Below are 21,715 nucleotides of genomic sequence, written 5' to 3' on the forward strand. Positions count from 1 at the left end.
AAGTTAGTCTGACATGACTTGTTAGTTACAAACCCATGCTGACTCTGGTTAATCACTTCATTCTTATCCATGTACTTACATACATGTTGTTTAATAATTTTTTCAAAGATCTTTCCTGGTATAGAAGTCAGACTCACCGGCCTATAGTTCCCTGGGTCCACCTTCTTCCCCTTTTTGAAGATAGGAACAACATTTGCTCTTCTCCAGTCTTCTGGGACTTCTCCTGTTCTCCAAGAATTTTCAAAGATTATGGAGAGTGGTTCTAAAATTTCTTCTACGATCTCCTTCAGTACTCTGGGGTGTAATTCATCTGGACCTGGAGACTTGAACTCATTTATGTTAGCTAAATATTCCCTCACAATCTTTCTGTTTACAGATAACTTGGATTCCTCTATTCCTTTAAAAGGACAGTGAAGATCAGTTGATGTTACATTTTCTTTCTGAGAGAAAACAGATGCAAAATAGGAATTAAAAAGTTCGGCCTTCTCAACATCCTCTCTTACCATTTCTCCATTTTCATCCTGTAAAAATCCCATAGCATCTTTGACTTTTCTTTCACTTTTGACATACCCCCAAAATCCTTTTTATTGCTTTTGACATCTCTTGCAAGCCTTAATTCATTGTCAGCTTTAGCTAACCTGATACGTGCCCTGCAGGATCTGCAGACTGCATTATAATCTTCTTTAGATATGCCTCCCTCTTTCCATTTAATAAACATTTCTTTCTTTCTTTTTAGCAAGTGTTTAAGTTCTGTGTTCATCCATCCTGGTTTCCTTAAATGCTTCCCATTCTTCCTACTTTTCGGGATTGTTAACGATTGTGCTTTGAGAATCTCATTTTTAAAAATTTCCCATCCTTCCTGGACATTTTTGTCCTCAAGGACATCCAGCCATTGGATCCCTCCTATTCTCTTTCTGAGTCTCTTAAAATCTGCCTTTCTAAAATCTAACCTTGAAGTTTGAGTCTTCACATGTCTTCCTCCTCTAGTTATCCAAAATTCTATAATAGCATGATCGCTGCCTCCTAGGGTCCCAGCCACCTTTACCTCCTCAACCATTTCCTCCCTGTTTATAAGGATTAGATCCAAAGTAGCAGATCCCCTTGTTTTCTCCCCTACCTTTTGGAAGATAAAGTTGTCAGCAAGAGAGGATAAGAATTTGCTTGACCTGTTAGTTTTACTTGAGAGAGATTCCCAACAAATGTCTGGATAGTTGAAATCTCCCATGACCACTACGTCATATTTTTTGGAGAACTTGGTCATTTGATACATAAAGAGTTCATCCATATCTTCAGCTTGCCCAGGTGGCCTGTAGTAAATGTCTACAATGGTGTCCTTTCCGTTGTTCTCTCCTTGTATTCTTACCCAAACAGTTTCCACAGAACTCCCAGTCTCTGAAGCTTCAATCTCTGTGCAGATATACGCTTTTCTAACATACAATGCAACACCTCCTAATCGTTTATCAAGTCTGTTTCTTGCAAATAAGTTGTATCCTTTTAGCCTTTTATTCCAATCATGTGTATCGTCCCACCAAGTTTCAGTGATTCCAATGACATCATATTCCTTTTCCTGCATTAGTAGTTCCAATTCTCCTTGTTTGTTGCCCATGCTATGTGCATTTGTATAAAAACATTTTAGTTTGTGATTGGTTTCTCTTCCTCCCATATTTTTATTATTTAAATTGTTTTGTCTTTGTTCTTCTTTTCCACTTCCAGTAGCAGAGATCTCAATAGTATTTGTCAGCTGTATGGCTTTTTCTGGCCTTTTGCTTCCCTTCCCACATTGTTCTCGTTTAAAGCTCTTCTAATGAGTGTAGCAAGGCGACTTCCAAATACATGTTTTCCAGTCTTCGCAAGGTGCACCCCATCTCTAGCAAGTAGTCCATCGTATAGGTAATTCATTCCGTGATCCAGAAATCCAAATCCTTGTTGACGGCACCATCGACGTAGCCAGTTGTTTACCTGTAGAATCTTATTCCACCTCATTGTTCCATGGCCATCCACTGGGAGGATGGATGAGAAGACCACCTGTGCTCCCAATTCTTTAACTTTCTTGCCTAAGTCTTCAAAGTCACTGCAGATGGTTTCCAGGTCCTTTCTTGCGGTGTCATTTGTCCCCACATGTATTAGCAGGAATGGGTAGTGATCTGTAGGTCTGAAGAGTCTTGATATCCTGTCAGACACATCTTTAATTTTTGCTCCTGGAAGACAGCACATTTCTCTTGAGGTTATGTCTGGTCTGCAGATAGCGGCCTCTGTTCCTCTTAACAGGGAATCCCCCATGACCACCACTCTCCGTTTTTTCTTCACAACATTCTTCTTTCTCCATCCAGGAGGATTCTGAGGGCTTACAAGGTTATTCATTGCTGGCAAAGTCTTATTTTGCTGTATTTCTTCATGGTTCTCCTGCGTGAGAGGCTGGTACTGGTTCCTGAGCAGTATGGGTGCTGACTGCCTCTCGATCCTCCTGCTTCTGTGGGTCACATGCTTCCATACCTCTGTTTCGTCAGGTGCAGTTCGAATTTCTTCTCTTTCTGAATCATGAAGAGATAATTCTGCTCTGTCTAAGAACTCTTCACCTTCCTTAATGATTTTCAAGGTAGTTAACCTCTCTTCTAGATTTCGCAACTTTTCCTCCAACAGGGACACAAGCTTGCATTTCTGGCATGTGAAGTTTGGCTTTTCCACTGGCAAGTCTGTGAACATGTAGCAGGATATGCAGCTCACCAAATGGGTCCTGGACTCTTCCATGTTCTTATTGTTAATGTTCTGAAAACAGTGAAAAAAGCTTAAAAAAAAAAAGCTTCAAAATGCCGGCGCGCGGTTTACCGATGTCCTCTTTTCAGCTCCAACAGCCAAAATCCAGTGTTCTTTGAGCTCGCGGAGACTCTTCACTTACCCCAAAAATGCAGTGGGAATATGCAAATTATCTCCTCAGGACTCCTTCCCTGGTTTACCGATGTCCTCTTTTCAGCTCCAACAGCCAAAATCCAGTGTTCTTTGAGCTCGCGGAGACTCTTCACTTACCCCAAAATGCAGTGGGAATATGCAAATTATCTCCTCAGGACTCCTCCCCTGGTTTACCGATGTCCTCTTTTCAGCTCCAACAGCCAAAATCCAGTGTTCTTTGAGCTCGCGGAGACTCTTCACTTACCCCAAAATGCAGTGGGAATATGCAAATTATCTCCTCAGGACTCCAGCAAAAAAATAGGAAGCCAGCAAAAAAATTGAAGAAAAGGGAAAGCACAAAAGGACCTGGTCTTGCTGTGCACTGGAAAGGGCAGCCGGCAGCCAGACGTCAAAGTAGAAAAGCAGCAAGTGAGAGGCTTGTCTCTGCCTACGGCCACACCACCCTGAACACAACTGATCTCGTCTGATATTGGAAACTCAGCAGGGATGGGCCTGGTTATTACTTGGATGGGAGACTGCCTGGGAATACCAGGTGCTATAGGCTTTTGCTTTTTCCTTCCTTCCACCAGCAGGGGGCACTCTCTTCTATGCCTTTTTTCCATTCCCTTTCACAAGTGCACACATTCATTCTCTTTTCTTTTTTTCATTTGCTTTCTCTCTTGCGCTATTTCATCTCTGCAAAATACCAGCATCCTTCTGATCACCGTGGGCCTCCAGCATTGTTGCTTCTTTACTTTTAATACTAGGCTCCTTTTCACCAGGACCAGCGTCTCCCGCATGGCTGGAGGCAACCACCGGTAACCCCAAGCAGAAGACCTTTGCAGGAAACACGACCCTCCCCCCTGAAGAGCAGCTCAAAGTCACTGGCAACCATTTACCCTCTTCCTTCATTCACCCCTGGACGTCTCGCTCCGCCCCCACGTTACGGGTCCAGCTTGCTCTTTCTGTCACATTACCGCGATGAAGGGTTTAGCCTGCAGGAGACCCTGCGCCGAGACATTTTTGAAGACACCTGATGCGGCGGGTGAATCACTGCTAAACAAACCACACCTGTAGGGACGGCACAGCCTTTGCATGGACCCTTCGGAGCCCGCCCCGTCACGGCCAGATTGCTCGCCACCAAGCGATCCTGAGAAAGGCTGGCCGGGCGATGGATCGAGCAGCGTCTACTGGCCATACCACCTTGGATATGCCTGATCTCGTCTGATCTCGGAAGCAAAGCAGGGATGGGCTCGGACAGTACTTGAATGGGATACCTCCTGGGAACACCGGGTGCTGTAGACCATTTTGATGACGTTTTGCCCTACTGCCCAGCTCGGCTAGCATGGAACGGTGCCTTGCCGGACACCGACCTTAAGTAACTTAGATGATGGAGGCCCCAAGGCCTCTGAGCCAGTTGGCAGCTAAGTACGCTAGCCCGCCGCCTTCACGCAGGCCTGACACCGAGCTCCTTGCCACGGCTAGGAGTGCTTATTGTCTCCGCAGCTCGCCGTGTGGAAATGATGGCGTTAAAAGCACCCGGGGCCGTGAAGGGGCCAGGCTTTCAGCAGGTGCCCAGGGAAGGTTTTGGATGCCGGCCGCCTAGCGAGGGCCAGGAGAAGTAACATGTTTCTCTGCAAAGAAGCTTGTGTAACCAAGCCAGACGGATGACAAAGAGCTAACCTCAGTGCAAGGAAGGCAAGGAAGGAATTGGGGAGGGGGGGGTGATTCCTGCTAGGGCCCTGAAATCATAAAACAGGCTGGAGATTCTGACGCATGGTGACGGAGAGGTTGTAGGGGCAGATAGGGGGTGTTGTCACGTGCGAGCACGTGTGCATGCTGGCTTGTGTGTGAGAGTGCACTTCCTAGGTGTGGCGCGCTGCAGACAGTCAAAGGGATTGTTCCCTTTCATTAAAAGTTAATCCCCGGCTGCAGGCTATTGGAAAGCAACTAACCGCGCTCTGCTCACCCTACCCGGGTTTACCGGTGAGTCTCGCCTCTGCTCCCGGCCTGTGGTATTGGCCGTGAAGCTGACGTTCCGTCGACAGCGCTGCAGCCGATCAGTGAGCTCAGCGGCTCTGAGTGGGGCGTTGTGTCTAGAGATGAGCGTTGTTCTACTCGAACTGTTCGCCAATCTCAAATTCGAGCTGTTTTGGGCGGTGTTCGAGCCGTTCGGCGAACACGAACAATTTGAGAAAAATTCGGCTGTTCGAGGTTATGTTCGATAACTGTTCGTGCACCAAAATCATAACTGGATTTTTTATCAGTAATGATGAAAATTAATGTTAATACGCAGTTTGAGTGCACAGCGGGGTGGGGGGAGGGGCAGGGGATGGATCTCTGCAGTAACAATGAAGATCTCCATTTTTTTTTCTCTTTCCCGAATTGCAGTGGGGAGGTGCAATCTGTCAGCCTATCAGCAGCGCACACACGGAGCGAAGTGCTTTTTTTCACACAAGCAAGAGCATGTGTCATTGGCAGTGTATGTCACATGTCCTTGCCCTATAAGACCAAGCCATTTTCCCCGTCGCCACCATTATCTCACTGCTGCAGCTGCGTGTTAGACGGCACCGCTGTTGCTGTGTGCGCTATACCTTGTTAATTTCAAGCCAATTTTCGCACAAATCTACAGATAGCTTGGGAGTAGGGAATAGTTGTGATTGCAGTCCTTTTAAGGACTAGGTTACAGCATTTCCTACGACTTTTATCAGGCAGGTCTGTGCTCTTAAATAGATAGATTGTGGGAGTAAAGACTAATTGTAATTGGAGTCCTTTTCAGGACTAGGTTACATCAGTTCCTATCAGTTTTTGCCAGGCAGGTCTGTGCCAGTGCTGTGCAAGTTTTTTTCACAGCATTTGGCTCAATCTAGCAAAGCTAATCCTTTTTGGCCTATTGCAGAGTGTGTTAGTCAGTGGAGTAGCCTATCTGTGTTGCAAGATATACCACCTGTGTATAGAATACCAATTTTTTTACTGCACCTAGTGAAGTAAAATCTTTTGGGCATAGCATCATTCTATTAGTCCATCTATACTGACCTCCATCAGGTTGCATATTGAATATAATTTTTTTCTGCATCTAGCTCTGAAAAAATATTGGGCTTCTAGCTGTGTGTGGGACTTGTTCTATTAATCCATCTATACAGACCTCCATCAGGTTGCAAACTGAATATATTTTTTTCTGCATCTACCTCTGAAAAAATATTGGGCTTCTAGCTGTGTGTGGGACTTGTTCTATTAATCCATCTATACAGACCTCCATCAGGTTGCAAACTGAATATATTTTTTTCTGCATCTACCTCTGAATAAATATTGGGCTTCTAGCTGTGTGTGGGACTTGTTCTATTAATCCATCTATACAGACCTCCATCAGGTTGCAAACTGAATATATTTTATTCTGCATCTACCTCTGAAAAAATATTGGGCTTCTAGCTGTGTGTGGGACTTGTTGTATTAGTCCATCTATACTGACCTCCATCAGGTTGCAAACTGAATACATTTTTTTCTGCATCTACCTCTGAAAAAATATTGGGCTTCTAGCTGTGTGTGGGACTTGTTCTAATAATCCATCTATACAGACCTCCATCAGGTTGCAAACTGAATATATTTTTTTCTGCATCTACCTCTGAAAAAATATTGGGCTTCTAGCTGTGTGTGGGACTTGTTCTATTAATCCATCTATACAGACCTCCATCAGGTTGCAAACTGAATATGATTTTTTTCTGCATCTACCTCTGAAAAAATATTTGGGCTTCTAGCTTTGTGTGGGACTTGTTCTATTAGTCCATCTATACTGACCTCCATAAGGTTGCAAACTGAATATAATTTTTTTCTGCATCTACCTCTGAAAAAATATTTGGCCTTCTAGCTGTGTGTGGGACTTGTTCTATTAGTCCATCTATACTGACCTCCATCAGGTTGCAAATTGAAAATAATATTTTTCTGCATCTAGCTCTGAAAAAATGTTTGGCCTTCTAGCAGTGTGTGGGACTTGTTCTATTAGTCCATCTATACTGACCTCCATCAGGTTGCAAACTGAATATAATTTTTTTCTGCATCTACCTCTGAAAAAATATTTGGGCTTCTAGCTGTGTGTGGGACTTGTTCTATTAGTCCATCTATACTGACCTCAATAAGGTTGCAAACTGAATATAATTTTTTTCTGCATCTACCTCTGAAAAAATATTTGGCCTTCTAGCTGTGTGTGGGACTTGTTCTATTAGTCCATCTATACTGACCTCCATCAGGTTGCAAATTGAATATAATATTTTTCTGCATCTAGCTCTGAAAAAATGTTTGGCCTTCTAGCAGTGTGTGGGACTTCTTCTATTAGTCCATCTATACTGACCTCCATCAGGTTGCAAACTGAATATATTTTTTTCTGCATCTACCTCTGAAAAAATATAGGGCTTCTAGCTGTGTGTGGGACTTGTTCTATTAATCCATCTATACAGACCTCCATCAGGTTGCAAACTGAATATATTTTTTTCTGCATCTACCTCTGAAAAAATATTGGGCTTCTAGCTGTGTGTGGGACTTGTTCTATTAATCCATCTATACAGACCTCCATCAGGTTGCAAACTGAATATAATTTTTTTCTGCATCTACCTCTGAAAAAATATTTGGGCTTCTAGCTGTGTGTGGGACTTGTTCTATTAGTCCCTCTATACTGACCTCCATAAGGTTGCAAACTGAATATAATTTTTTTCTGCATCTACCTCTGAAAAAATATTTGGCCTTCTAGCTGTGTGTGGGACTTGTTCTATTATTCCATCTATACTGACCTCCATCAGGTTGCAAATTGAATATAATATTTTTCTGCATCTAGCTCTGAAAAAATGTTTGGCCTTCTAGCAGTGTGTGGGACTTGTTCTATTAGTCCATCTATACTGACCTCCATCAGGTTGCAAACTGAATATATTTTTTTCTGCATCTACCTCTGAAAAAATATTGGGCTTCTAGCTGTGTGTGGGACTTGTTCTATTAATCCATCTATACAGACCTCCATCAGGTTGCAAACTGAATAAATTTTTTTCTGCATCTACCTCTGAAAAAATATTGGGCTTCTAGCTGTGTGTGGGACTTGTTCTATTAATCCATCTATACAGACCTCCATCAGGTTGCAAGCTGAATATATTTTTTTCTGCACCTACCTCTGAAAAAATATTGGGCTTCTAGCTGTGTGTGGGACTTGTTCTATTAATCCATCTATACTGACCTCCATCAGGTTGCAAACTGAATATAATTTTTTTCTGCATCTACCTCTGAAAAAATATTTGGGCTTCTAGCTGTGTGTGAGACTTGTTCTATTAGTCCATCTATACTGACCTCCATATGGTTGCAAACTGAATATAATTTTTTTCTGCATCTAGCACTGAAAAAATATTTGGCCTTCTAGCAGTGTGTGGGACTTGTTCTATTAGTCATCTATACTGACCTCCATCGGGTTGCAAATTCAAAATAATTTTTTGTCTGCATCTACCTCTGAAAAAATATTTGGCCTTCTAGCAGTGTGTGGGACTTGTTCTATTAGTCCATCTATACTGACCTCCATCAGGTTGCAAACTGAATATATTTTATTCTGCATCTACCTCTGAAAAAATATTGGGCTTCTAGCTGTGTGTGGGACTTGTTGTATTAGTCCATCTATACTGACCTCCATCAGGTTGCAAACTGAATACATTTTTTTCTGCATCTACCTCTGAAAAAATATTGGGCTTCTAGCTGTGTGTGGGACTTGTTCTATTAATCCATCTATACAGACCTCCATCAGGTTGCAAACTGAATATATTTTTTTCTGCATCTACCTCTGAAAAAATATTGGGCTTCTAGCTGTGTGTGGGACTTGTTCTATTAATCCATCTATACAGACCTCCATCAGGTTGCAAACTGAATATAATTTTTTTCTGCATCTACCTCTGAAAAAATATTTGGGCTTCTAGCTTTGTGTGGGACTTGTTCTATTAGTCCATCTATACTGACCTCCATAAGGTTGCAAACTGAATATAATTTTTTTCTGCATCTACCTCTGAAAAAATATTTGGCCTTCTAGCTGTGTGTGGGACTTGTTCTATTAGTCCATCTATACTGACCTCCATCAGGTTGCAAATTGAAAATAATATTTTTCTGCATCTAGCTCTGAAAAAATGTTTGGCCTTCTAGCAGTGTGTGGGACTTGTTCTATTAGTCCATCTATACTGACCTCCATCAGGTTGCAAACTGAATATAATTTTTTTCTGCATCTACCTCTGAAAAAATATTTGGGCTTCTAGCTGTGTGTGGGACTTGTTCTATTAGTCCATCTATACTGACCTCAATAAGGTTGCAAACTGAATATAATTTTTTTCTGCATCTACCTCTGAAAAAATATTTGGCCTTCTAGCTGTGTGTGGGACTTGTTCTATTAGTCCATCTATACTGACCTCCATCAGGTTGCAAATTGAATATAATATTTTTCCGCATCTAGCTCTGAAAAAATGTTTGGCCTTCTAGCAGTGTGTGGGACTTGTTCTATTAGTCCATCTATACTGACCTCCATCAGGTTGCAAACTGAATATATTTTTTTCTGCATCTACCTCTGAAAAAATATAGGGCTTCTAGCTGTGTGTGGGACTTGTTCTATTAATCCATCTATACAGACCTCCATCAGGTTGCAAACTGAATATATTTTTTTCTGCATCTACCTCTGAAAAAATATTGGGCTTCTAGCTGTGTGTGGGACTTGTTCTATTAATCCATCTATACAGACCTCCATCAGGTTGCAAACTGAATATAATTTTTTTCTGCATCTACCTCTGAAAAAATATTTGGGCTTCTAGCTGTGTGTGGGACTTGTTCTATTAGTCCATCTATACTGACCTCCATAAGGTTGCAAACTGAATATAATTTTTTTCTGCATCTACCTCTGAAAAAATATTTGGCCTTCTAGCTGTGTGTGGGACTTGTTCTATTATTCCATCTATACTGACCTCCATCAGGTTGCAAATTGAATATAATATTTTTCTGCATCTAGCTCTGAAAAAATGTTTGGCCTTCTAGCAGTGTGTGGGACTTGTTCTATTAGTCCATCTATACTGACCTCCATCAGGTTGCAAACTGAATATATTTTTTTCTGCATCTACCTCTGAAAAAATATTGGGCTTCTAGCTGTGTGTGGGACTTGTTCTATTAATCCATCTATACAGACCTCCATCAGGTTGCAAACTGAATAAATTTTTTTCTGCATCTACCTCTGAAAAAATATTGGGCTTCTAGCTGTGTGTGGGACTTGTTCTATTAATCCATCTATACAGACCTCCATCAGGTTGCAAGCTGAATATATTTTTTTCTGCACCTACCTCTGAAAAAATATTGGGCTTCTAGCTGTGTGTGGGACTTGTTCTATTAATCCATCTATACTGACCTCCATCAGGTTGCAAACTGAATATAATTTTTTTCTGCATCTACCTCTGAAAAAATATTTGGGCTTCTAGCTGTGTGTGAGACTTGTTCTATTAGTCCATCTATACTGACCTCCATATGGTTGCAAACTGAATATAATTTTTTTCTGCATCTAGCACTGAAAAAATATGTGGCCTTCTAGCAGTGTGTGGGACTTGTTCTATTAGTCATCTATACTGACCTCCATCGGGTTGCAAATTCAAAATAATTTTTTGTCTGCATCTACCTCTGAAAAAATATTTGGCCTTCTAGCAGTGTGTGGGACTTGTTCTATTAGTCCATCTATACTGACCTCCATCAGGTTGCAAACTGAATATAATTTTTTTCTGCATCTAACTCTGAAAAAATATTTGGCCTTCTAGCAGTGTGTGGGTCTCATTGTATTAGGCCATCTATACCAAGCTCCACCAGCTTTTCAATTAATAATAATTTTTCACTGCATCTAGCCCTGAAAATAATTTTTCTTCCCAATAGTGGTAGCAATAGAAATATGGGGCGCGCTCCTGGCTTACAAAAATATACGCTTCATAACAAAAAACACCAGCTTAGCGCACTGCATTAATAAGATGGCATCATCGTCTCTCCCAGTGCTAGGCCTACTACCCAGGCTAGCATTCCTGTGCCTAAAACACAATGTATGGGTCCGCGCTAGCCACTATGCTGAGGGGTCTAAAGCTGCTGCTAATGCTTTATAACAATTCAATTGGCAGATTTTCACAGAGCTCTTCCACAATGCCCACCCATCGGGACAACAGTTGCCCACCTTCCCTATGGGATCTAGTGGCGAATAGTTGATGCCATTAATCAGAGCGTCAGTTGCCCCGTCGACGTGGCAAGCATACGTTAAGGCATGGGAAGAGTGGACACGACTAGTAGCAGGCAGACGGGTTGACCAATGTGAACAAGCCAGATCACAAGTCACCATAGAATTTCTCCACCAGCTAATGATGAGGGGCATATCAGGGGCGTCAGCGCAGCGGTGTCTGACCGGAGTAGCATTTCACTTCCAACTACTGAATTGGGGAGATGTGACAAAGATTCATCATCAGACAATCCATAAAAGGGTGGAAAAGGGGTCAGCCAAGTCAGGAGTGTAGACGTCCCGTCCCGTGTCACTAAAACTGATTTCTCACATCATATCCCTAACACCATTAACATGACACTCACAATTTGAAGCAACACTACTGTCTACTGCATTTGTGATCGCCTTCTTCGGGGCGCTATGCATAAGCGAATTAGTCCCTCAATCCAAAATTAGCACCAGTGGAGGCTTATTACACTAGGACGTAGTCATAGGCAATAATGCAATACGTCTACGCATACACAAATCGAAAATGGTTCCAGCGGGCAGGGGCACTTGGGTACTTCTACAACCCACAAACGGTACACTGAGTCGGGTAACAATAGTAAAACCATATCTAACCATCAGATCACAAAGTAATTTGTTCCTATCACACATTGATGGGACGCCATTATCAAGATACCAGTTCCAAGCTATATTTAATAAATGCATAACATCGGCAGGGAACCACCCCAAAGATTACGGGACACACTCATTCCGCATAGGCGCGGCCACAGAAGCAGCAAGAGCAGGACTGTCAGAAACGGAAGTTCAGAGGATAGAGAGATGGTGATCCACGTGTTTGGCAAGATACATAAGACCGGACTTGTTATCCTAACGTGGTTTGTTTCTTTTACAGGTGATGCTAAGCCAACAGTGTGGGTGATAGGCCACTCGTATATATATTGGGCAGATTAAAGGGCGAAAGTCCGCCCAGGCGGGAGGAAATTAGAGTTTCATAACACATATTTCAACTGGAGAGGTATTAGAGGCCTGCTATGTCCACAGGTACTAATGGAGGTAATCAAGGTAGGGAGAGAGGCAAGATGTCTGGTCATCTTAGTTATACAGGCCGGGGGAAACAACCTAGGTCATCACAAGAGCGCATAACTAATGGCAATAATGAAACTAGACACTGAGCGCTTCAGAGAATTTTTCACAAAACTAGCTATAGTATGGTCAGAGATTGTGCCGATAGCGGTATGGCAAGGTGCGCGAGACATCACGGCCATCGAACGGACAAGGCAGGTAATAAATATTCGGATGGCAAAATTTAGAAGAGACAGAGGCGGTGTAGTGGTACGACACCGACAACTGGAAGGAGATAAAGCAGGCCTCATACGGCCCGACGGTGTTCACTTAATGGATATTGGACTGGACATATTCCTGTCAGGACTCCAGGACGGAGTGGAACAAGCGTTAAGAGTGATGGGTGGGGGTCAGAGTCCTGCATACGAGTACGCAGGATCCTCCGTGGCCTGGAAATAGAAAGGACATGTTGGAGAGTTACACTTGTTGGCCAAGTTGCCGGAGTGGAGACCCAGGGCATGCTGCAACAAGCTGAATTATTTTAGAAATAAAATGTCTTTCTAATGGAATGAGTATAAAGAGTTAATAAAGCTGTGACCGATCCTCACCCATCCAGTTGTAAGAGTTACATTATTGTATTGTCAAGGAAAGGGGGGCGGTAGGGGGGCTGAGCGTCTGGGTTTGGTTGGGGGTCCCCACAGTCTGCCTAGGCTAGATGCATTTAAAAATTCTTATTAGATACACAGGCGGTGCAGCTTGCTTCGCAGCTGGGCTACTACGCCCAAAGTATTGCCTAGGCTAGATGTAGTTAAAAATTCTACGCTGACTAGCAGACACTGAAGATTTGGAGCAGACCTCTGAGTAAACAGCTCTTCAGACTCAATCATCTGTGTTACCCCAAGCCATAGTGTATGTAGTTTCTTACAGTTAAAAGGGGGGGGGAGCGACCCAACCCACCTGGAATTGACGATGCCAACGTCACGTAAGACACAGCAAGGGGACTCCAAAAAGAGTTTCCATTTTTTCCCAAAGTTGTGGCACAGACACCACTTAACCCTAGAACGCATACCTGGGGCCTCGCAGTCCCGCCCTGTTAATTGTTTTCTATTTTCTGCAAGATTACTTTAGTTAGAATTTTGAAACTCTAGGTATTCTTCATGTATATAGTTGTTTGTCATTTGAGTTTGAGTTATTCAATGTTATTTGCACACGGGCCTAAAAGGCCCCAGGTATATGAAAGTGTAGATTTTTATGGTCATGCGTTCTAGGGTTAAGTGGCATCAATTGCCCCACAGTTGCTTAAAACGGTTGGTGAGGTGATATTACCAAATCCTCAAGCTTTTAGCCTCCCAAGGATAACACAGGATTAGAAAAGTCCTTGCGAATCCATGATTTGTTCATCTTTATGAACGTGAGTCTGTCTACATTCTCAGTGGACAGCCGCGTGCGCTTATCTGTCAGCACACCATCAGCAGCGCTGAACACACGTTCAGAGAGAACACTGGCTGCAGGGCATGACAAGATCTCCAAGGCGTGAGTGGCGAGCTCCGGCCATTTTTCCAGATTGGAATACCAAAATGAGCAAGGGTCCAGTGACACAGTCATGGCTTCGATGTTCACTTGGAGATACTCCTGCACCATCCTCTCTAGGCATTGACTATGTGTCAGACTTCTTGTCTCCTGTGGCCTTGCAAAGGATGGTCTAAAAAAGTGGTGAAACGATTTCACAAAATTGCTGTTACCAGCAGATACTGTGTTACTGTTACGGTTTGAGTGATGAAGACTCGACAGTCCCGCGGTTGGCAAGTTAGAACTGTGAGATTCACTTCGTGCACCACTGGTGTTTTGTGGAAAAGCACATGTAAGATTCTGCAACAGCGTCTGCAGATACTCCTGCATGCGTCAATCCCTTTTTATGGCAGGAATTATTTCGGCAAATTTACTTTTGTACCGGGGATCTAAGAGTGTGGCAACCCAGTAGTCGAGATTACTTCGAATTCTGCAATCTGAGGGTCATGTTGCAGGTAGTGCAGCAAGAAGGCACTCATGTGTCTTGCGCATCCAGGAGGACCATGTCCTTGTTGTGTTGGTAGCGAGGTAAGAATCATGCTTCTTTCCTCTGCCCTCTCCCCCCAACCTCGCACAACAGAAATGTGATCAAGGTCTCCCTCATCTGATGAGTCTTCAATGCCCATCGCCAGTTCATCCTCCACTTCTTCCTCGGCTCCTGCACCTTCCTCAACAGTTTGGCTGCTACCATGCGCCCTGTTTAATCCCTCTCCCCCACCCTCCCATGCCTGCCTCCTTGGTGCTGCCAACCGTCTGGACCTTGGAGATGTTATCCCTTCCGCATACGACTCCTCCTCTACTTCCTCCACCTCCTCTTGTCCGACCACCTGACTCTGAATTCTGTTTAATGTGTGCTCCAGCATGTAAATCACCGGAATAGTTATGCTGATAATGGCATCGTCAGCACTAAACATCTTCGTCGCCATTTCAAAACTGTGCAGAAAGGTGTGTGGCGCCCCTGAGGGTGCAGTCACCACAGAGTTACTGCATCTCACCCAGAGGTGTGGTATCTCACCCTCAGGTAAGGAAGGCGTATAGCTCGGGACCCTAACACCTGCATCCAACACATACCCGCAGTGGGGTTAGGGCGAGATTGCTCCTAAGGGAGAGCACAGTCCCAGGTCCCTAGCTGGTGGGAGGATCCTATGTAGTGGGTGCTTAGGGGAGCAGCTTAGGGGAGCACATGACAGGGAGAGTATAAATAGGAAGCCATCTTAGAAAGAGCAAGCCAGTCAGAGGAGGAAAAGTGACAGGAGCAGAGGCTCGACATGAGCTCTGCTCCGGAGGCGGGCCTAGCCTGGGAGGCCCAGGACTGAAGGAGAGAAGAGAGGAGTGGGAGCAGGAAGGCTCCAGGAACCAAAGGGACCCTAGGGCTACGGGCCGTGCAGAAGGCCACCTGTACTCCCGCTGCTACCAGGAGGTAGAGGGGTCAGGCCAGATAAGGGGAACCGGTCCCTCAACTAGAGGAGAAACAGCAAGGCTCAACTAGAAACCGGAGGCTGCAGCATTTCAATGTACTGCAGGCAAAAGTCCACACCAGTCTCACTAAGAAGGTAGCCACATAGGACCCAGGGGACGGAACACAAGTCGCCCGCCAAGGCCCGAGGATACCGGATAGAAGTGTCACTGGGTGTGAGGTGCAGGGAGAAGGCCAGAGAAAGGACACACAGAAGGGGGTCTTGCTAAGTACTCCGGAGCTATCTGGGGGTGGACTGAGCCCCTCACTGAGTACGCACGGGACGACGGGTGAGATAGCTCTGGTACCTGTAATCTGGACTGCAACAACTGTGAGTAAAGATCTTGGGACTGCATCACACAGACTCTGTGTTCATTACTGACTCCCTGCACTACAACCACCATCATCCACCCACACTGCCCTGAAGCTACACTCTTCCTGTGGTGAGTAATAATACCATTGCAGCAAAACCACCAGCTTCAGAGGACTGTTCCGCAGCGGCGGCCCCTTTGGCCGCACTCCACAGGTGGCGTAGTCGGACATTATAAAATCCATATATACAAATTACCGTTGGATTGACCGCCCTGGGTCACGGACCGGGTCACCGCCACAGTGACTACAACCCCCAGCGTCTAAAGGCCCGGCTCCGGGTACCCCACGGCCCAGGGGGCGCGTCAACTTCATAGGTCCCTGATCTGAGACCACTCCTGCTGTGTGATTTGCCCCACCTCTGGATCTCGTTGGCCCAGGCTATACGTCAGAAACTATTGCACCAGGGCTTGTCGATGCTGCCACAGTCGCTGCAACATGTGCAGAGTTGAATTCCACCGTGTCGGCACATCGCATTTCAGCCGGTGAACTGGCAGGCCCAACGACTTCTGTAGAGATGTAAGTCGTTGAGCTGCGGGATGCGAATGGCGGAAGTGAGCACACAGCGACCGTGCCCTCTGCAGAAGGCCATCTAGTCCGGGATAGTGGGCTAAAAATTTATGGACAACCAGGTTCAACACGTGAGCCATACAAGGCACGTGTGTAACATTGCCCCGGCGAAGGGCCGCACCCAGGTTTGCAGCATTGTCGCACACGGCCTTCCCTGGTTGCAGGTCCAGTGGAGACAACCATTCATGAAACTGGGTCTCCAGAGCTGACCACAAGTCCTCAGCTGTGTGACTCACATTTCCCAGACATTTCAAAGTAAACACTGATGCCGTTGAGCCCTGCTGCCAGCATAGTAAGGAGGTGCGCAGTTAGAAAGCAGGTGGCATTACCAGACAGGCTTTGGGTGCAGGTGGAGGACCGAGAGGAGGTTGAGGAGGCAGAAGCAGTGGAGGAACTTCTAGATAGAGGATTGACGTACAACTCGCGGGGATGGCAAGACTTGGACAGCAGCCCCTTGTCCTGATGTCACCATAGTTACCCAGTGCCCTGTCAGCGACATGTAACGCCCCCGTCCATGCCTACTCGTCCAAGTGTCTGTGGTGAAATGCACCCTGTCACACACAGAGTTTCTCAAAGAAGCGGTGATGTTGTGTGCGACATGCTGGTGGAGCGCAGGCACACCTTTCTTTGAGAAGTAGTGCCGACTGGGCATCTGGTACTGGGGCACTGCGATGGACATAAGGTCTCAAAAATCCACTGTGTCCTCCAGGCGGAAAGGCAGCATTTCTGTAGCCAACAGCTTGCAGATGGTGAAATTCAACCTCTTAGCTTTCTCATGGCTAGGAGGAAATGGTCTTTTACTTGTCCACATCTGAGGGACCGAGGGCTGGCTGTTGTGCTTTGACGGGGTTGAGTAGGGTGTCCCTGGCAAACTGCCAGTCTGTGAGGAAGATGCAGGCGGACATGTTAGGTTGCCTTGATCCAAAGGTGGTGCTCTCGATGTCAGAGAGCTCTCAACACCAGCAGGTGTTTCCACTTCCCAATGAACTGACGACCTGCCACACTGGCTGTTGCAGGTAAAGAGGTGGCAGGTCTGCGTCCAAAAACATGTGTGACTGCTGTCCCCCCAGTCACAGAGGATGAAGAGGCCGCGGATGCACAAGATGGGGCAGACGGTGGTTGGCCCAGCCTGCTAGGCCTCATTGTAGCACAGTGAGCTTCCCACTGCAACTTATGCTTCATATCCATGTGACGGTACATGCATGAAGTACTCAAACTATCGATTTTTTGGCCTCTACTTAGCTTTTGGTGACAAATATTACAGATAACACGAGTTGGGTCATCCTTATCGATCTGAATAAATGCCCAGGCTATGCAAGGCTTAGAACCCATGCGACCTGAAGAGCCACTACGACTTGTGGTCAGAGGCGGAGTTGTGGTTGAGGATGCAGTTGTTGACGTGCTTCCAGTACTCCGTCTCTGTCCAGGAAGGCGCAACCTAACCTCGTCCTCAATAGCATCTGTGACGCCCCGCTGCGCTTGGTATCACAGATCCTAGAAGAGTGTATTGATGGAATCCTCCACAAGAGGCCCCCATAAACATTCACACATCTCCACCTTCCACCTCAGACCAGCAGAGGGAGCCCGTTAGGGATATAAATAGGGAAGGTGGAGCTAGGCAGTTCAGTTCCTCTGAAGAGTTCCTGCAGTAGAGAAGCCTAAGAGAGGTCAGTCTGCAGTGTAGCTCAGTCTAGTCTAGAGAACTCAGTTAATAGTTCAGCAGTGGAGCATGAGGCTCCTGCTAGCTAGATTCAGGGAGCCCAGATAGAGCTTAAGGTGTGTCGGCGTCATAAGATCGGTGAAGCGCGGCAAGCTGCCGTTAGTGTGTATAGCCTATTGAGGGCCCGAGTAGGCCGAAGGCGAGTGGCGAGTTAGTACATAAGGGGCAGAGGAGCTTAACCAGCTCACCCCGAAGCATTTACCGGACACCGGATCCGAGCTTACCGGGATCTCTATGACCCAGTAAGGCATAACCGGAATCCCTGGAGAACTACAAGTCCCAGGATCGCTAAGGTGCTGATACGTAACAGAGCCAGGAGACGCTTAGGCCCCGCATACTGGGAGCGTGAACTTCAAGAGAAGGCCCTACCACAAGGTCAGCCAGCGCAGGACAGAGACAAAGTTAGGCCTAGCTCCACGCAGGTCAGAAACTTACTGCGCAGAGGCAAGAAACAGGAGGCCCTACACCCGCTCATTGGGGAGGATCCTGATATGCACCCTTCACCCTACAGTGCTCCAGGATGTGCCTGAATTTCCTCCAGTAAAAGGTACTGAAGTGACTACCGTGTCCGTTTCCGTTCTTGCTCTGACCCAGCTGGGTCTCGCCTGTCCTGCATTCCCCCTGCATACGCTGACCTGAGACCTAGCTCCACCTGTGGGGAGCTATACCATCGAGCTGCCTTATCACGGGCCTCAGTGGACTGCTGCAGCGCTGGTGCTTCTCACCAGATACCACAGGTGGTGTCACAAACTCTTATAAAATTAACAATTATCCACCCTTTTAAAGAGTGACCCCAGGGTACGGGCCAGGGAGCCGACCACCGCGACATCCCAAAGGCCAGGCAAAGGCCCGGGTGACCTCATCGACTGGCTGACTGTGGGTTGACAGTAAGTGGGATCTCCAACCTTGTCATCATCACCCTGTGTGTTATCACACCCGTCGTCCTCAAAGCCAACCTCTTCCTGCCCTGACCGAAAAGTCAAGTTGTCGCTCCAATCAGGTATTTGAGTCTCATCATCGTCTTCATCATTGTCTCCACCAACAGGAGTTACAGTTTGGGAACGAGGGTCTACATTATGCTCAGAACCTTCTTCATCTGGTCCTGGATCCGACTTATAAAGATTCTGGGCATCAGTGCAGATCATTTCCTCGTCTGGATTAACAGAAGCTCTGGAGCAGACCTCCGTTTCCCAGGCTATAGTATGAGTAAACAGCTGTGCAGACTCAACCATCTGTGTTACCCCATACTCAGACCGGCAGCTGGAGACTTGGGAGCTGTGAGGAAGCAAGTGCGATTGGGGTGACACCTCTGAGGACTGGAGTATTTGTGATGTTGAAGTTGAGGTGGAGGAGAGCCCACTTGAAGGAGCACTTGATATCCGCTGAAGCACCTGCTGTTTTTGTGCCTCATCTGGAATTTGTAGCGATGGGCGTGTCCGTAACAAAGGGATCGTATCACATTGTCCACGAAAAGAAGTCGACATGTTAGTTTGGCTGGAAGATGGTCTTTCTTCTGCAGATGTTACTCCCCCCCCACCGCGGGCGGCTCGACCCACCAGCGGACAGGCACCAGTATTAGGAGAGGGGGGCTGGCCGTCAGGGTCTACCGCGGCTCTGGCACAAACCCGGCGACACGGAGGTGGCACGGGCAGGAACGGACTGGCCGTGTCGGCTTCTCACTTTTTGGATTTTAGAAGGGCATGACGTGCCTATATCTGTGTCTCCCCTTCCTTTTACTCCTCCACCTCTTTTATTTTCGCATGACTATATGTACTTGTCACTTTTCCATGTGTTAGTTATGTCTTCTGAGCAGTTTGTCAGCTTTTGGACACCTTTGAAGGTGTTTTCTATGTGTTTCTATGTGTTTTTGTTTGCCTGCCATTGGTTTTAACGGTGTTCGAAGGTGTTCGACGAACAGTTCGACGAACACACGGGTGTTCGACGAACCGAACCGAACTCGAACACTACGGGGGTGGCTCAACACTAGTTGTGTCTACAAGACCTTTTAAGGAAGCCAGCAAAAAAATTGAAGAAAAGGGAAAGCACAAAAGGACCTGGTCTTGCTGAGCACTGGAAAGGGCAGCCGGCAGTCAGACGTCAAATTAGAAAAGCAGCAAGTGAGAGGCTTGTCTCTGCCTACGGCCACACCACCCTGAACACGCCTGATCTCTTCTGATCTCGGAAGCTAAGCAGTGTCAGGCCTGGTTAGTACTTGGATGGGAGACAGCCTGGGACTACCAGGTGCTGTAGGCTTTTGCCTTTCCTTTCCTTCCACCAGCAGGGGGCACTCTCTTCTGTGCCTTTTTTCTATTCCCTTTCACAAGTGCACACATTCATTCTCTTTTCTTTCTTTCATTTGCTTTCTCCCTTGCGCTATTTCATCTCTGCAAAATACCAGCATCCTTCTGATCACCGTGGGCCTCCAGCATTGTTGCTTCTTTAATTTTAATACTAGGACCAGTGTCTCCCACGTGGCTGGAGGCAACCACCGGTAACCCCAAGCAGAAGACCTTTACAGGCAACACGACCCTCGCCCCTGAAGAGCAGCTCAAAGTCACTGGCAACCATCTCACCCTCTTCCTTCATTCACCCCTGGACGTCTCGCTCCGCCCCCAAGTTACGGGTCCAGCTTGCTCTTTCTGTCACATTACCGCGATGAAGGGTTTAGCCTGCAGGAGGCCCTGCGCTGAGCCATTTTTGAAGACACCTGATGCGGCGGGTGAATGACTGCTAAACAAACCACACCTGTAGGGACGGCACAGCCTTTGCATAGACCCTTCGGAGCCCGTCACGGCCAGATTGCTCGCCACCAAGCGATCCTGAGAAAGGCTGGCCGGGCGATGGATCGAGCAGCGTCTACTGGCCATAGCACCTTGGATACGCCCGATCTCGTCTGATCTCGGAAGCAAAGCAGGGCTGGGCTCAGACAGTACTTGGATGGGAGACCTCCTGGGAACACCGGGTGCTGTAGACCATTTTGATGTCGTTTTGCCCTACTGCCCAGCTCGGCTAGCATGGAACGGCGCCTTGCCGGACACCGACCTTAAGTAACTTAGATGATGGAAGCCCCAAGGCCTCTGAGCCAGTTGGCAGCTAAGTACGCTACCCCGCCGCCTTCAAGCAGGCCTGACACCGAGCTCCTTGCCACGGCTAGGAGTGCTTATTGACTCCGCAGCTCGCCGTGTGGAAATGATGGCGTTAAAAGCACCCGGGGCCGTGAAGGGGCCAGGCTTTCAGCAGGTGCCCAGGGAAGGTTTTGGATGCCGGCCGCCTAGCGAGGGCCAGCAGAAGTAACATGTTTCTCTGCAAAGAAGCTTGTGTAACCAAGCCAGACGGCTGACAAAGAGCTAACCTCAGTGCAAGGAAGGTTATCCTTATCCTCTCTTGCTGACAACTTTATCTTCCAAAAGGTAGGGGAGAAAACAAGGGGATCTGCTACTTTGGATCTAATCCTTATAAACAGGGAGGAAATGGTTGAGGAGGTAAAGGTGGCTGGGACCCTAGGAGGCAGCGATCATGCTATTATAGAATTTTGGATAACTAGAGGAGGAAGACATGTGAAGACTCAAACTTCAAGGTTAGATTTTAGAAAGGCAGATTTTAAGAGACTCAGAAAGAGAATAGGAAGGATCCAATGGCTGGATGTCCTTAAGGACAAAAATGTCCAGGAAGGATGGGAAATTTTTAAAAATGAGATTCTCTAAGCACAATCGTTAACAATCCCGAAAAGTAGGAAGAATGGGAAGCATTTAAGGAAACCAGGATGGATGAACACAGAACTTAAACACATGCTAAAAAGAAAGAAAGAAATGTTTATTAAATGGAAAGAGGGAGGCAT

At 46.3% G+C, this 21,715-nt stretch overlaps 4 pseudogenes; all 4 read left to right on the forward strand.

The window, feature by feature from the left end:
- Positions 1–3,332: 3,332 nt before the first annotated feature.
- LOC141270034 (5S ribosomal RNA) lies at positions 3,333–3,451 on the forward strand (annotated as a pseudogene).
- Positions 3,452–4,071: 620 nt separating this feature from the next.
- Positions 4,072–4,191, forward strand: LOC141268178 (5S ribosomal RNA; annotated as a pseudogene).
- Positions 4,192–20,011: 15,820 nt separating this feature from the next.
- Positions 20,012–20,130, forward strand: LOC141268643 (5S ribosomal RNA; annotated as a pseudogene).
- Positions 20,131–20,731: 601 nt separating this feature from the next.
- LOC141268159 (5S ribosomal RNA) lies at positions 20,732–20,851 on the forward strand (annotated as a pseudogene).
- Positions 20,852–21,715: the final 864 nt, after the last annotated feature.

Source organism: Phyllobates terribilis, unplaced genomic scaffold (genome assembly GCF_046119375.1).
Source record: "Phyllobates terribilis strain yellow unplaced genomic scaffold, ASM4611937v1 Scaffold_4__5_contigs__length_816908805, whole genome shotgun sequence".
In the NCBI taxonomy this organism is placed as follows: Eukaryota; Metazoa; Chordata; class Amphibia; order Anura; family Dendrobatidae; genus Phyllobates; species Phyllobates terribilis.